This window comes from Mustela nivalis (assembly GCF_964662115.1).
Source record: "Mustela nivalis genome assembly, chromosome: 6".
NCBI classification, from domain to species: domain Eukaryota; kingdom Metazoa; phylum Chordata; class Mammalia; order Carnivora; family Mustelidae; genus Mustela; species Mustela nivalis.
This window is the reverse complement of record NC_139025.1, coordinates 108,634,283-108,650,799: the sequence shown is the minus strand read 5'-3', so window position 1 is coordinate 108,650,799 and position 16,517 is coordinate 108,634,283. Positions and strand designations below refer to the sequence as shown.

The 16,517-nt window shown below is 43.7% G+C and overlaps 2 long non-coding RNA genes across 3 annotated transcripts in view; both read left to right on the top strand.

Annotated features, from left to right (window-relative positions):
* Positions 1–16,517, top strand: part of LOC309866253 — a 33,075-nt gene that overhangs the window by 13,824 nt on the left and 2,734 nt on the right. For both annotated transcript variants that reach the window (XR_014312528.1, XR_014312529.1), the window contains one exon: positions 13,612–13,714. This is a non-coding gene — a long non-coding RNA (uncharacterized lncRNA). The remainder of the gene's footprint in view (positions 1–13,611; positions 13,715–16,517) is intronic.
* LOC309866254 lies at positions 1,649–3,747 on the top strand. The gene is made up of 3 exons (XR_014312530.1): positions 1,649–2,728; positions 3,034–3,129; positions 3,414–3,747. It is a non-coding gene; the product is annotated as an uncharacterized lncRNA (long non-coding RNA).

Below are 16,517 nucleotides of genomic sequence, written 5' to 3'. Positions count from 1 at the left end.
CAGCCCCTTGGCTCCCTGACTGTTTCCTCACTTCCAAGTTTGTCAAAACTGCAGGGTCACGTTGGCTCTTATCTTTATTTTTATTTTTGAGGTTCCAAACACAAGAGACCTTTTCCACCAGGCTTGTCTTCCTGAAACCAGTATCCAGAATGCAAACCACCAGATCTATTCAGCAGGTTCAAAAAACAGGTCTCTGATGGCTTCCTCATTTCAGGAAACATTGAATTAATTATTTCCACTCAGGAAAATACAGTGTTGGAACCCATTCCTGCTTCTAGTCCCCAAGTGAACACCAGGAAGAAGCCAACGAAAAGCATTCTCAGTGCATACAGATCAAAAGAGGAAAGGAACTAATTTTCCCTAGAATGAAGTTTTGATAATTAAAATAATAAAGTATATGGGTTTCCTCGACTCCCTCCTATCCACTCCAACAGCCAGCCATGCACTCACTTCCCATTTGCCTCTTAAGCGTGAACTATTCTGCATCAGTTATCTATCACACAATAATGCCGTGTAACAAAACATCTCTGATTTTAGCAGCTAAAACAATAGCCATTTATTGTTGTTCCTATGACTATGGGTTGGATAAATGGTTCTGGTGATTTGGGTCAAGCTTGGCTGATCTCACCTGGACTTACTCTGTGGCCAGCTGATTGGTTCCAGAGCTAGAACTAATGGATTTGGCATGGCCTTGAGCAGGATGAGTTGGCTCTATTCCATAGACTAGCCCACGGTGGTCCTCTTTTCCTCCAGCAGGCTGGTCCTGGCTTGTCTTCATGATTGAGGCAGGGGTCCTAGGCAAAGAACAGACACATTCAAGGCTTCCTGACCTGGACTCTAAATGGCACATCACTACTTCTGCTACATGCTGTTGGCCCAAGCAAATCACAGGGCTAGCTCTGATTCAAGGGGCGAGAAATCATATCTACCTCTTAATGGGAGGAATTGCAAAGTCATGAAGCCAAGGGGTGGGTACAGGGAGGCCATTAATTATGGCCTTGAATACCATCCATCTATTGGAAATGCCAATTTCTTTTCATTGTAGACTTCGTCCAATTTCACACAGTAGTCAAACTCTTCCAGATTCAACTTCCAGGTTCTTCATTCCTAGGGGACTGGGAAAGCAGAGCATGCCAACCTTCTATAATCCTTCTTCCCGTGACAAACATTTCCAGAGCACTGGCTCTGCCAGGTTCCTTGCTCAGTAGGTCCTGGGGAAACAGAGGAAAATGACAGCTCCTTGACCTTGATGTGCTCAGCTCAGCAGGAAAAGGGGGCCATGGACAGTGAGAGCAGGTGAGAAGCAGCCACTCAGTTCCTGCAGGAATCCCTGGGGAAGTAATAGTTGGTTTTGAGAGGTGAGTTAGAGTTTTCCAGAATGAGAAGGAAGACCGTTTATTCCAGAAGCCTCGAGGATGAAGAGATGACTGTGTTTCGGGACTATGAGCTGCTGGCAGGGAACGGCAGGTCCCATGGGGTGAAGGGACTCTTCTGTCGAGTGCAGACCTTTATTGTGAAGGGTAGGCAAAGCCAGCAGGGTGTGTGTGTGTGTGTGTGTGTGTGTGTGTGTGTGTGTTTAAGCTGCACTCTCTGAGGGGCGGGGGCGGCACACGACAGCTGAAGACAGGGAAACCAGCTGGGAGACTATTTCATTTTAAGTCCTTTTAGGTTGCAGATTCTCTGACAGTCCACCTGAAATGCGGAGTGTCTCGGAGCAGCTAGCCAGTCTACGGTGGGGGCAGGGCTGGGAGCTTTGTCCTTCTCCTCTCTTGACTGACTTCGTAACAGGTTAGCTTTTAAATGTCCAGTTCATTCCAGACACTACGCCTCTGGCCCTGAGAAAGAACTGGGCCTCCCTGACCCTGCATACCATTTCCACTTTCTGGGAAACACACCCCGTGTGTGCTTTGGTGAGGGAGGAATGCGCAGATCCTTTCTGTCTCAAGCCTCCCGTCCGCAGTCCCTTATTTATGTGCAAACACTCCAGCCTGCGACAAGCCCCAGGTACCATGTCCAGCCCTCCTGAGCCTTCTGATTCCAGCCCTTCTCTTGCTAACCGGGTTGTCACAGTCTCATGGGAAGTGGGGCAGGCAGGAAAAATGGTTCCTCAAAGATGTTTTTTCCCCAGAACCTATGAATGTGTTGTAACATGGCAAAGAGGAACTAAGGTTCCTAATCAGCTGACCTGAAGACGGGGAAGTTACCCTAGATTAGCAGGCCATCCCCAGGGTCCTTCAAAGCAGAAGAGGGGCACAGAAGGAGGGTGGAGGAAGGCAGTATGAGAGGATCCCTGCCGGGCATCACTGGCTTACAAGAAGGAAGGGAGGGCCGTGACCCAGGAATGTGGGTGGCCTCTGGAAGCTGAAAAAGTGAAGGAAATGGATTCTCCCCTGGAACTTCCAGAAAGGACCACAGCCCTGGCAACCCTCTGATTCTGGCCCCAGTGAGACCCACATTGAACTTGTGGAACCACAGAACTAGGAAATAGTAAGTTGGTGTTATTTTAAGCCACCAACGTGTGGTGGTTTGTTACAGCACAATAGGAAACCAATCCAGATGTGTGAGAGGACAGTGACCTCCGTGGTGACAGGGTGTCCGCTATACCCCCATCACCTATGTGATGTCATATGCTCAGGGCTCAGGAAGTGCTTTGAGAATGGACAGGGCTGACTAGATGAAGGAGTTGACATCTGGTGTCTCTAGGCCCCGTCTGGCTGTGTGACCATGGGTGAGTCCCCTTACCTTCCAGTGACTCAATTTCCATGTCTCTGAAGTAAGGATGTCAGGCTTCATGCCCTCCAACATTTGGGTGATTTTGAGTTGATTCGTGAATAGGTCCCTTAACTTCTTTTTCTCTCCCAGTAGCCACCAGAGGGTAAATCTCTCTCTTCCAACTGGTCACACCCAGAAAGTCTAATACCGCCAATCTCAAATGCCAAGGTCATTAGTTAGTGAGCGCCTGAAGCCTTTGTCAACTCTGTTCTCATCACCCTCTCTGGGGCCCCCTTTCTTTCATGGGTCCCCTGTCTGCAGGTTCAATTTGGGAGTCATGGTAGATAGACACGGCTGCCTGGGTCCACCTCATCCTCCAAACGCTGGGGCAGCCCCTGGCCCACTGTCGGCGATGAGGTATGTGGCAGGGACTCCTACATCACAATTTTGCTTAGGGTCAGAGCTAGGACATCCCCCCAGCCCATGACGATATTTTTAGTAGAGCTTTGAACTTGAATCTTGCATTTCCTTTGACCAGTGTGTGGCTTCTGGGTCAGCTTTTTTTTCTTTTCCTTTTTTTTAAAGATTTTATTTATTTATTTGACAGAGAGAGAGCATGAGTAGGCAGAGCAGCAGGCAGGGGGAGTGGGAGAAGCAGGTTCTCTGCTGAGCAGGGAGCCTGATGTGGGGTTCCGTCCTAGGACCCTGAGATCATGACCTGAGCTGAAAGCGGACGCTTACCTGACTGAGCCACCCGGCGCCCATGGGTCCACTTTCTCTATACAGTGTTAGAGGACAACTACCGTATCCACGGGAAGAAAATAAAGCTCTGTGTTCTCATCACTAGAAGGACTGTGTCACAAATATAGGAAGATACTCACGGTACCATCTGTTTTCCTAATCCTTCTACCTTTGTTTTCAGAGAGTAGTGATATATCCAAATGCAGATTCAACTTAGAAGATTTTTTTTTCATTTAGTAAAGAACTGAACCAAATTATTGCAGCCTGCCTCCGCGTGATGCTCACACGGTTTACGTTGTTTTAAAGTTAGAGATGTTTGTCTTAGAGCGGAAGTTCTCTGTCTTGGCCACCTATTAGAATCACTCAGAGTGGCAGAGAACCACTGCCTTAGATGGCAGTAATTCCTCTTGTCCTTCACCTGTTGTTTACAAAAGCAAGTGTACTTAGTGGTGACTCGGAAGAGCCACAGTGTCCCTGGGCCCTTGACTATCACATGAGAAGATGCTTTGTCCTAACTCACCCTGGATTCTACCTTACTACCAAATAACACTTTCAGAAAGTCCTGGGAGCGGGGTGCCTGGGTGGCTCAGTGGGTTAAAGCTTCTGCCTTTGGCTCAGATCATGGTCTCAGGGTCCTGGGATCGAGCCCCACATTGGGCTCTCTGCTCAGTGGGGAGCCTGCTTCCTCCTCTTTCTCTGCCTGCCTCTCTGCCTACTTGTGATCTCTCTGTCAAATAAATAAAAATAAAATAAAATAAAAAAGAAAGTCCAGGGATCTCAGCCCTGGGCCTTCCGGGCAGCTCAGCATCCAGAATCCTCCGGAAGTGCACAGGTGAGACTCTTACAGACTCCCTCAGCGGTGTCTCTTCCGTGAGCCCAAAGGGACAGACCCAGTGCCTGCAGGGATCGCTCGGGCCCTGGTCCAGGAAAGCTGCTCTCTCCAGCCCACCTCCCCGCTTTCTCCCTGACTCCTCATGTTTTGCTCACAACTTTTCAGCCCTGGTGCATGTGTGAGGTACAATACGCAGCTGCCTCCTTCCTGGGTCCCCACTTGCCCCGTGGACCAAGCCTTTGGAGCCTACCCTCAGCCTAGCCACTGGTGCTGCCCTTAAACGAACCTGATGCTCTTCACCCACTGATCCAGGAAGACTGGTACCTGCAGAAGTGGCTGTGAGGTCCAGGATGGGGTTACATGGCAGCCTGACGATTCCAGGCACCTAGGTTTTCTCTGGACCAGCATTGACCAATGGAGTCAGGCTCCTGGAACGAGGGCTTCCAGGTCACATCTGGAACATGGGAACATGCTGGGATCATTCGGCCAACAAATGCAACTCACTGGTAGCGATTGTTAATGACCTCAAGGGCTCCTGAACATAGGCATTGGATCCACAGCCTAGGATTTAAGGGGAAGGAGTCAGGAATCTGGTCTGTGGTGCTGACCCCTGAGCAGGGAGGGGACCCCAGTAGGCCCTGCGGCACCCAGTGCAATTCCTGCCACCTACAGCTCTCCCTTGGCCTCACAGCACGCATTCCCCCTGCAGGCTACACATGGCTTCTGGCGTCAAGCAGAAGTCAGCGTCCGCTGGTGTGTCTCCTTCTGAGAGCAGGTCTGACTCCCCTTATCTGCTCTGCTGCCACGGCTGAGAGGGAATCCAGTCACACAGCACATCTCTTTCCTGAGTGAAACCCCGTTGGCTAATGGGCTAATGGTTTACAACCCAAAGGAAGAGATATTCCTCTTTCAAAGAAGAGTGAAACATCCCTCCTTCCAAAGAGCTGCTAAGAGCCAGCTGCTAATGGGGAGGGGGCACTTAAAATTCGGGGACACCAGTTCCCATAGCGACCTCGGGGAACTCCCACAGCCTGCCGCTGACACACACTGCTTTAGCAAGGAGTTTTAAGAGAATCACATATTTCTAAAACTAGTTTTTTTATTTTTTGTTTTTTTAAGATTTTATTTATTTCTTTGACAGACAGAGATCACAAGTAAGCAGAGAGGCAGGCGGGAGGCGGGGGGAAGCATGATCCCTGCCAAGCAGAGAGCCCAATGTGGGGCTCGATCCCAGGACACTGGGATCATGACCTAAGCCGAAGGCAGAGGCTTAACCCACTGAGCCACCCAGGTGCCCCTATACATAGTTTTTATATAGCTGTCCAGGGGTTCCTCAGCTTAGTCACTTTGATGAGAAAGTTGTGTAACTACTCTGATGTGACTCCCAGTGGTGGGGAGTAGAAGGACACAGGCATAGAAGTAGCCAGACTGCATCCCATGACACAGGGACATCCTAGGCTTTGCGTCGTATTCAAAAACCTTGGACAGGCTTCCATGTACTGCGCCATTTTGGTAATCTTGCCAAGAATCACAGAAGCCATAGATGCGTGATGTCAACATTGGTACGAGCCCTCTGACAGCCTGATTTGCACAGAAAACCCACATCTTTACTTAGCTCCTCTAATCTGCCACCTCAGAGCCTTCTGAGGAGGAAGAAAAAACCAAGAACTCTTTTTCCTCTTTCTTGGGCACTGCAGTGGGGAATGAGTCAGTTTCTCTCCAGGTCCTTTTCTGGGAGGACAGGATGTCTGGTCCACTAGAGTGGATTCTCCAGGTACAAGGGCTTCTTGGGAAAAAAAAAAAAAAAAAGGACTGGGATTTCCCTTGAAAAAGGGAAAATAGAAAATAAGCTAGGAGAGCTTGTGGTGCCAGAAAGTAAGGAAGTCCTTGAAACACGGTTGGGGACATGTGACGAGATCCCAGGAGCCCACTTAAAAGGGCTCTCAAGAGCCAAGTCTGGGGAATTTGAGCAGCAAAATAAATAACTGTGACAGTAGATCATGACCCAAAGAGGAAAATGAACATATTTTGCGAAGTGAAAGAAGCCAGATCCCTAAAGCTAGCTATCTTCAAGCTATTACATGAATCCATTCATTGGACCTTCTTGAAAAGGCAAAACTATAGAGATGGAAAACAGATCAGTAGTTTACAGAAAAGGGTGTGTGGGGGGGGGGAGGGGCTAATTACAAAGGGGCAGCTGAGGGAATGCTTTTGCTGAGGGATGCAACTGTTTGTTTCATGACTGTGGTCATAGATATGGCTCTAGACATTTGTCAAGTCTCATAAGGCTACAAAGCACATAGAGTGAGTTTCACTGTATATAAATTTTTTTAAAAAAATTAAGCAGGATGTGTGTTCCCCAAATAGGGGAGTGGAAGGACACAGGTTGTTACAAATGAACCCAGTACAGATGAATAATACAATCACACTGATAGGTGGGGGTAGAAAAGAACTAACCCCAAAACCTTTAGGAAATAGGAATTTGACTAGATACTGTCAGGCTAAAGAAAAATATTCTATTTCAAGACAGTACTCTTAGTTAATTTCTCACAGGAAAGTAAGTTAGCAATTCTGAAACTACTTTATGTAGAGACTAGGGCTGAACAAATGAGTAAATATGTTGTAGATGTTGAGAGCCAATTTTCTCACTGGCAGAGAAAGAAGTTACATATAAGAGAGGGGGGAGGCTAGAATGAGACTGTAGTGTTGGGTTGGAATCTGAGACACCAGTATGAAGGTATAAAGGCAAGAAAGACTGAGGAGCCATCGTAGAGCAGAAGAAGCTAAGGAAACAACAATGCAGTGCAGTGGGGTATCCTGAAGGATCCTGGAGATGAGAAAGGAATTAGATGATTAGAGAGACAAATGGTGAGCGTTTAGTAAGACCTGTAGATTATATAGTAATGTTGTACCTGTGTTAATTCCTGGTTTTTATAATTGTATTTTGGCCCATATAAGACGTTAATGCTTGGGAAATTAAAAAGATTTTATATTTATTTGAGAGAAAGAAAAAATGAGATGGGGAGGAGCAGAAGGAGAGGGAGAAGCAGACGCCCTGCTGAGCAGGGAACTCAACATGGGGCTCCATCCCAGGACCCTAAGATCAGGGCCTGAGCTGAAGGCAGCCACTTAACCGACTGAGCCACTCAGGCGCCCCTAACATTCAGGAGATTTGAGGAAAGGATTATGGCAATTCTTTTTTGTCCCCTGGTTTATTGAGATATGATTGACATATAACATTGTGTAAGTTTAAGGTGTCACAATGTGATAATCTGATATACTGCTAGGTTACAAAATGAGTACCACAATAGGGTTAGTTATCATCCCAACCATGTTACGTAATTACCTTTTGTTTTTTTTTGTAGGGAGACATTTAAGATTTACTTTGAGCAGCTTTCAAGTATATAGTTCAATATTGTTATTTATAATCACAATGCTCTACATTAGATCCCAGAACTTAATCATCTTCTAACTGGAAATTTACACCCTCTAACCAATAGTTCCTCATTTCCCAGCCCCTAGCAACCACCGTTCTATTGTTTCTCTTAGCTCAGTTTTTTTTTTTATTCCACATTTAAGCGAGACCATACAGTATCTTTCTGATTTATTTCAGTTAGCATAATGTCCTCAAGTTCCAACCGTATTTTCACAAGTGGCAGGATTTCCTTCTTTCTCATGGCTGATAATATTCCAGTGTGTGTGTGTGTGTGTGTGTGTGTGTGTGTGTGTGTGTATCTCACATCTTCTTTACCCGTTCATCTATCAGTGGACACTTAAATTGTTTCCAGATCTTGGTATTGTAAGTAATGCTGCAGTGAATGTGGGAGTGCAGATATTTTGTTAAGATCCTGATTTCGTTTCCTTTAGATATATATCTAGAAGTGGGATCGCCAGATCATATGGGAGGCTTTCGCCTTTCCACATAAACTTTAGAATTAGTTTGTCTATACACACAAAATAGTTTGCTGGGATTTTGTTTGGAATTGCACTGAATCTCTAGACTAGGTTGGGAAGAATTGGCAATTTAACAATATTGAGTCTTCTAATCTGTAAACACAGAATATCTCTCATTTATTTAGATATTTTTCCTTTCATTGGTTTTGAGGTTGGCTGCAAATGGATACTAAAGATAGTTCATTAGGTTTATATGTAAGTGCTCCTTTTTTGGGGTGGGGTTGCTAGTATAAACGGTACTGGGCTTTTAATTTCCAATTCCAATTGTTTGTTGCTGGTTTATAAGAAAGCAATTAACTAAACTATATTAACCTTACATCCTATGACTTTGCTATAATTGCTTATTTTCGGGAGTTTTGTTATCAGTTCTTTGGGATTATCTACAAAGGCAGTTGCTTTTTCCTTCCCAGTCTCTCTGTCTTTACTTCATTTTCTTCCCCAATTGCTCTGGCCAGAACTTCTAGTATAATGTTGTCTAAGAGTGGTGAGAAGTGACATCCTAGCCTTGTTCTTGATCTCCAGGAGAAAGCATTCAGTTTCTCACTGAGTATGATGATCTTAGCTGTAGGCGTTTTATATATATTCTTTTTTTTTTTTAAGATTTTATTTAGTTATTTGACAGACAGAGATCACAAGTAGGCGGAGAGGCAGGCAGAGAGAGAGAGGAAGGGAAGCAGGCTCCCTGCTGAGCAGAGAGCCCAATGCAGGGCTCGATCCCAGGACTCTGAGACCATGACCTAAGCCGAAGGCAGAGGCCCAACCCACTGAGCCACCCAGGCGCCCCTTATATATATTCTTTATCAAGTTCAGACAATTGCTATTTCCAGTTCGCTTAGAGTTTTTAATCATGAATGGACATTGAATTTCATCAAATGCTTTTTTTCCCCTAAATAGTTGTCATGATTATGATTTTCTTCTTTAGCTTGCTTATGTGGTAAATTAGACTGATTTTTCAATGTTGAACTAGCCTTACGTATCTGAAATAACTCACACTTTTAATTTTTTTAATACAATGCTGAATTGATTTGCTAATACTTTGTTGAACCTTTTTCATATTCATGAGAGTTATTGGTCTATTATTTTCCTTTCTTGGAATCTTTATCTTGTTTTGTATTAGAGTATGCTGGCCTCATAGAATGAGTCAGAAAGTAACTCTCTGCTTCTTTTTTCTGGGCCCTAATTTTAAAAATTGCTCTTATCACTTGAATTGTCAATATTTATGTAGATGTCCAACATGTTTTTACTGTTGCCTTGTTCAGTATTTATTGATTTTTTAAAAAAGATTTTATTTATTTATTTGACAGAGACACAGCCAGAGAGGGAATACAAGCAGGGGGAGTGGGGGAGGGAGAAATGGCTGAGTGCGGAGCCCGATGTGGGACTCAACTCCAGGATCCCAGGATCATGACCTGAGCTGAAGGTAGACACTAAGCCACCTAGGCATCCCTTTGCTTAGTATTTCTTTGCTTACTGTCTCTCTCTTTTTTTTTTTTAAAGATTTTATTTGTTTATTTGACAGAGATCACAAGTAGGCGGAGAGGCAGGCAGAGAGAGAGAGAGGAAAGCAGGCTCCCTGCCGAGCAGAAAGCCTGATGCAGGGCTCGATCCCTGGACCCTGAGATCATGACCTGAGCTGAAGGCAGAGGCTTTAACCCACTGAGTCACCCAGGCACACCTCTTTGCTTACTTTTTCATCTGTTATTCCATTTCTTCATTGAATGTACATTATTTCTCATAGCAAGGATTGGTATGAAGTAAAATCACTTAGTTTGATTTATTAAATGTATTTAATCGTTGCTCTTTTTTTTTTTTTTTTGGTGGTGGGGTGGAGAGAACATGAGTCCAAGCAGGCAGAGGGACAGAGAATCCTAAGCAGGATCCATGCTCAGTGTGAAGCCTGATGCAGGGCTTGATCCCTTGACCCTGAGATCATGACCCATGGTGAAATCAAAAGTCAGATGCTTCACCAACTGCACCACCCAAATGCTCCTTCACCTCTGTTCTTGAATAACAAGCCTGAGTATAGAATTCTCATTTATGAAATTTGCTGTGATTTTCCCTCAGCCTAGTCATGATTATTATTCCACTATTTTTTGGTATCTGTCATTGCTGCAAAAAAGTCTATTGTTAATATGAATAGTCTTTTCTTACTAGTAATTTTTAACATTTTCCCTTTATCCCTGATGTTCTCAATTAATGGGACCTTTTAAACCTGAGGACTCAGGGCACCTGGGTGGCTCAGTTGTTAAGTGTCTGCCTTCGGCTCAGGTCATGACCCCAGGGTCTTGGGATTGAGCCCCGCATCAGGCACCCTGTTCAACAGGGTGCCTGCTTCTCTCTCTCTCTCTCCCCCAGTCCCCCTTATTGTGTTCCCTCTCTCACTATGTCTCTCTCTATCAAATAAGTAAATAAAATCTTAAAAACAAAACAAAACAAAAAACCCGAGGACTAATGTCTTTCCTCAGTTTGGGATATCCTTAGGCATTTTATCCTTGCATATCCCTTATTTTCCCTGTTCATTTGTGAAACTTTTTTTTTTTTTAAAGATAGATTATTTATTTATTTATTTGAGAGAGAGAGCGAGAGCAAGAGAGCAAGTTGCTGGAGGGGCAGAGGGAGAGAGAATCTCAAGCAGACTTCCTTCCAATCATGGAGGCTGACATGGGGCTCAATCTCAGATCATGAAATGAGCTGAAATCAAAAGTCAGATGGTTAACTGACTGAGCCACCCAGGCGCCCTCTTATCTGGAACTCTTATCTGGAATTGGAGATCTCACCTTTTTTTTTCATTATTTTCTATCTCTACTTCTGTAATCTGAGTCCTGGGTGATTGCCTCAGCTGTATTTTATAATTCATTTGCTGTACTTTTTAGCTGTGTCCAAACTGATAATTATCCTTCTCTTTAAATTTTTAGTTAAATGATTATTTTTCCTTTTCAATATTATTTTTTAAAAATTTATTTATTTGAGAGACAGATCAGAAGTAGGCAGAGAGGCAGGCAGAGAGAGAGAGAGGAGGAAGCAGGCTCCCCACTGAGCAGAGAGCCCGATGCGGGGCTCGATCTCAGGACCCTGGGATCATGACCTGAGCCGAAAGCAGAGGCTTTAACCCACTGAGCCACCCAGGTGCCCCTTAATATTATTTTTTTTAAAGATTTTATTTGCTTATTTGACAGAGATCACAAGTAGGCAGAGAGTCAGGCTCCCTGCCAAGCAGAGAGCCTGACACGGCGCTCGATCCCAGGACCCTGGGATTATAACCTGAGCCGAAGGCAGAGGCTTGATCCCCTGAGCCATCCAGGCGCCCCTCAATATTTTTTTGTTAGTGCTTTTCAATACCTGCCTGTTTTTTTTTTTAAAAAGATTTTATTTATTTATTTGACACAGAGAGAGAGAGATCACAAGTAGGCAGAGAGGCAGGCAGAGAGGAAGGGAAGCAGGCTCCCTGCTGAGCAGAGAGCACCATGTGGGGCTCGATCCCAGGACCCTGAGATCATGATCTGAGCTGAAGGCAGAGGCTATAACCCACTGAACCACCCAGGTGCCCTAATACCTGCCCGTTTTTGTTTCACAGCTGCTTCTTTTTGATTTATGAATGCCATCCCTTCTTTTCTCTCTGGGGATTTTAAGAATATATATATATATATATATATATATATATATATATATATATATTCTTACTCTATATGTTCTCTCATGGTGTTATCTACATTTCTGCCAGCATGAATCACCTCATTTGCTGGACCTGATCCAGAGTTCATAGCACTGAACTGACTCATATGTTTTGCCATTTTGTCGGAAGACTCTTCTTTCAAATGAGTTTTTCCTTCACTGTTGGGTGGTTTCCTGGTTGCACATTCTTAAAATTTGATCTTAGGGTAGTGGTCTAACATTTCTTCTCTGGGCAGAGATTAAATTCTGGAAATTGGGTGTGAGTCAGTTTTCAGTCATGCAAGTACCCTGTGTCATTCTCTTGCTGTGGGCAAGAGGTATATTTTTAGTGCTCGATCTAATAAGCAAGCTATTTTAGCCCCTATTCTTGAGCAGAAAGCATAATTTCCAGTCTTGGCTTCATACCCAAGGCTCTCAGGTTAATCTGCTCCCACCCTGAGGAGCGTGAATATGGCTCCCATTCTCAAGCAGCCATGGGAGACTGTGCTCCTGGCTCATATCTGACCTTAGCTCTCCACAAGTTCCTGGGGGCAGTCTTTTAGCTAAAGATTTTTGTTGTATGTGTTCATCTTTCCTTTATTTCTGTATCTGTAATAGAAGAGAGTGGTTTTAGTCTGTGCCATCTTGACTTGGAAGGTCTGAGTTGTTTCTATAATGAAAAAATGTGCATTCTTAGATAAACATGGATAAAAGAGCCGGCTCGATAGACATGTGATACACCACAATGATTAAGCACGTAATCCTTGGAGTTAGGCAGATCTGGGTTTGAATCCTAGCTCTGCTAAAATGCTAATTGTGCAGTGTTTTTTTTTTTTTTTTAAAGATTTTATTTATTTATTTGACAGACAGAGATCACAAGTAGGCAGAGAGGCAGGCAGAGAGAGGAGGACGCAGGCTCCCTGCTGAGCAAAGAGCCGGATGGGGCTGGATCCCAGGACCCCGGGATCATGACCTGAGCCGAAGGCAGAGGCTTTAACCCACTGAGCCACCCAGGCACTGCCTCGTTGTGCAGTCTTGAGCAAATTATATAATCTCTGGGTGCCAGTTTCCTCCCTGCACAGTGGATATAACATGGATATAACAATACTGCCTGGGCTATTATGAGGACTGAATGAGGCAATGCATTTAAAACCCTGCATAGGGGCGCCTAGGGGGCTCAGTCGGTTGGGGTCGGCCATCTGCCCTGGGCTCATGTCATGATCCTAGGGTCCTGGGATTGAGCCCCGCATCAGGCTCCCTGCTCAGCCTGCTTCTCCCTCTCCCGCTCCCCCTGCTTGTGTACCCTCTCTCACTCTCTCTGTCAAATGGATGGATGAATTCCTTATAAATAAATAAACAAATAAATAAATAAATAAATAAATACAAACCTTGTGTAGCCTGGCACATGGAAATTCCTCTCTCCCCTCTTCCCAGGTCCTCACCTATTGAAATGGGTGTCAGAATCAGGCAGAGGAGACCGAGTGAGCATTTCCATTGCTCGTGGAGTTGTTGGAGAACAATAGGAATATTAGGTCACGGATATCTTTCCAAAAAATGACGCCTCTTATCATCATTAATCCCATTTTCAACAGATCCTGTTACAATATCCAGGCCAATACAAAGAATTTATTACCACGTGCATGTTAATACTGCTTTGTTGCTGCCCCTCCAATAGTTCATTTGCATAAGAAACATTTTCAAAATATGCTGGTATCTTTCAGAGATTTCAGAAGACAAGTTTGTTGGTGGTGTGGATTTTTTCTCTGCCTGTGAGTGCTTTGCATGGTAAGGAGCAGGAATAAGACTGGAAGAAATCATGACTAGGTGAGCTTGAATAAGACGCTAAATGTTGAAAGGAATGTGGTGATTTTTTTTCTTATCATTAGTTAATTAGCATGTAATTATAATATTTCCTAAAATAAGAGCCAGATGCAAATTTCCTCCATTGACTAGATGCTTTTACTACTCCACAACATCCTAGACATGTACTGATGCTCATGTTTTGTATTTTCATCAGCCAGACACAAGTAACCAGAAAACTCTTTTTAAAATAAATGTAAATCCTCTTCTCTCTTCCTTTTGTCAAATATAAGTAGACACACGTAGGCACATAAGCAAAACCACAAACACAGCGTTTTTGTATTTTTCCCTCTCCAATCTGGACTCAGGGGCTCATTATTATTATTATTATTATTTAAATAGCGATGAAATCTACAAACATAAAATCCCCCATGTACACCATTTCAAGTGGGCAGTTCACTGGGATTAAGTATATCACACTGATGTGAGACGATCACCATCCATCTCCAGAAAATTTTCACCAAAACACACTGTTTCGAAAGCTATCCATTTTATTAAGTACCTCTCGTTCAAGCAGAACAGCCAAAGAAAGAAATTCAGACAGAGCGACACGGACACTGCCAGCTGCTGCGTTTCAGAAGCAGTAAAGTATCCTGCTTTGAAAAATCTCTTTCTACTTTGTCATTTCTTGCAAATCTTGCAAAATCCTGGCTTTAAGAAAACAAAATTTAAAATAGAAAACAAATATTTTGTCCCTGCTGGTATATAACAAGCAGAGTTTATAACAAAGCAACCGTTTTATAGTCCTCCAAGCTCATTAAAACTTCATTCTTCCTGTTGTGCTCTATCTTTTGGACAGGTATATAATTAAGATAGATGGCGTGTGTGATCTTAAGAGCTCCCTTATCAGAGAATGTTCTGGCCAAATTCAGTTTGTTACATTATGTTATTGGTTTTTTTTTTTTTAATGTCCCTTAGTATCATACTTCTCAGCTGTCTCCATATAATCAAATGTAGGTCATTTTCATTCCTAAAAGGTTTTCAACCTTTGCTGTATCCACTAAAGAACTTTTAATTCTGAGATGTCTGAATTTTACCACAGACTGGAGAGATCTTTTTCTGGCGTTAGGTGTAAGTTTTAAGGCCGTGAAACATGAATTGAACTATGTTTGTGGTCGTTATCTTTCACTTCTTCTGTATTTTCTAAAAATTTTGTCATCCTGTGAAGATATGCCAGGCCATCTTATTACAGCATGGTATCCAGAACTCCCTCCACCTTCTTGGAGCTTAAGAATGTTCTAGAATATTATCAGGTAGGAACGGAGCATCCAGGATCAGGAGAGGGGGCTATGCAAAATCTTTGGCACGAGTGGACATCGCCTCCTGGGTGGTCACCAGACAAAAAAAAGGGCTGACTGTGGAGACAGGGAAGCCTAGCCCAGGGAGCAGCAGCTGGCCTAGTCTGGGAGCCAGCATGGCGGCTCCCAAATTACTCCTTCATTCCCTTGCAGTGGTCCTCACATCTATTTTTTCTCCTTTGTTTCAGTGGTTTCTTCACATTCAACCACCACTCCCTGCCCTCAGTTAGTCTCTTCTCCTCTAGTCTGCAATAATATTTTCTATTCCTCCAGAGCAAATCCCACAGCTATGCCTCACATTTCCCAAATTTTGGTCTAGGCCTAGAGACCCCCAAGTGCAAAGGCCTTTAAAAATGAGCACTCTGAATTCCTTTCTTGTCTGCCTCCCACCACCTCACATCTCACCCTCAAGGCAACAGCCAAACAACAGGGGCTTGGAAAGGGGAGGCACAGCTACAGATAGCAGAAAGGAAAGGGAAGTTTTTCATTAATATTTCAAAAACATCGTCCCACTGCGATGTAGAGAAGTAGTTTTGTCTGATGGACATAAAATACAGTCAGGCTCTCTACTAGGAAAATTGACCTACAGAATGGCAGTCCCTCTCTAGCCTCAAAAGATAGTCCCTTAACAATTTTTTTTAGAAACAAACAAACAAACAAACAAACAGTAAGTTGGGGTGCCTAAGTGGCTCAGTCTGTTAAGCATCTACCTTCTGCTCAGGTCATGATCCCAGCGTCGTGGGATTGAGTCCCACGTTGGGCTCGCTGCTCAGCGGAAAACCTGCTTTTCCCTCTGCTTGTGTTCTCTCTGTCAAACAAATAAAGTCTTAAAAAAAAGAAGAAGAAAGAAAGAAAACAACGAGATAATTTGTTATTGAGAAACTTAACGTCCTTAAAAGGAAAATATTCTTAGAACTTTTAAAAATGTCAAAAATAGGGTGCCGGGGCCCACCCCTAGAGACTTTGATTTAATTGCCCTGGGGTGGAACTCCAAACAAAGCTAATTCTTAAAGTTCCCCACGTAGTCAGTGTAGGGTGGAAACCCTCCTCCGTATATAAACAAGGCATACTCATTCATGAGACACAGCATATACACTGCCCAGGCCCACAATACTCTCAGAAATCCACAGACATAATTAATTTATTTTAAAATTAGAGGCGAAAAAAATGAACATTTAGGTGGAAGAACATGTTTTACTGTATAATATTAACATGCTTTATACTAATGCATTTGTAAAATACAATTTTAATATTTTTTTTGGAAGAAGGAACCTATGCCCAAGTGCCCAGGTACCACAGAAGACCACGTAGCCCTATAGTGAAGGAGCCAGTGTAAGAGTACATCTTTGAGTACCCTTACATATAATTATTCCGTTCACTTTAAAATATACCAGTAATTTTTTAAAAATCAGTAGTGTTTAGACTTGGCCCTGGCAATAGTGATGCCTACATTGTCTTTACTACGTCCT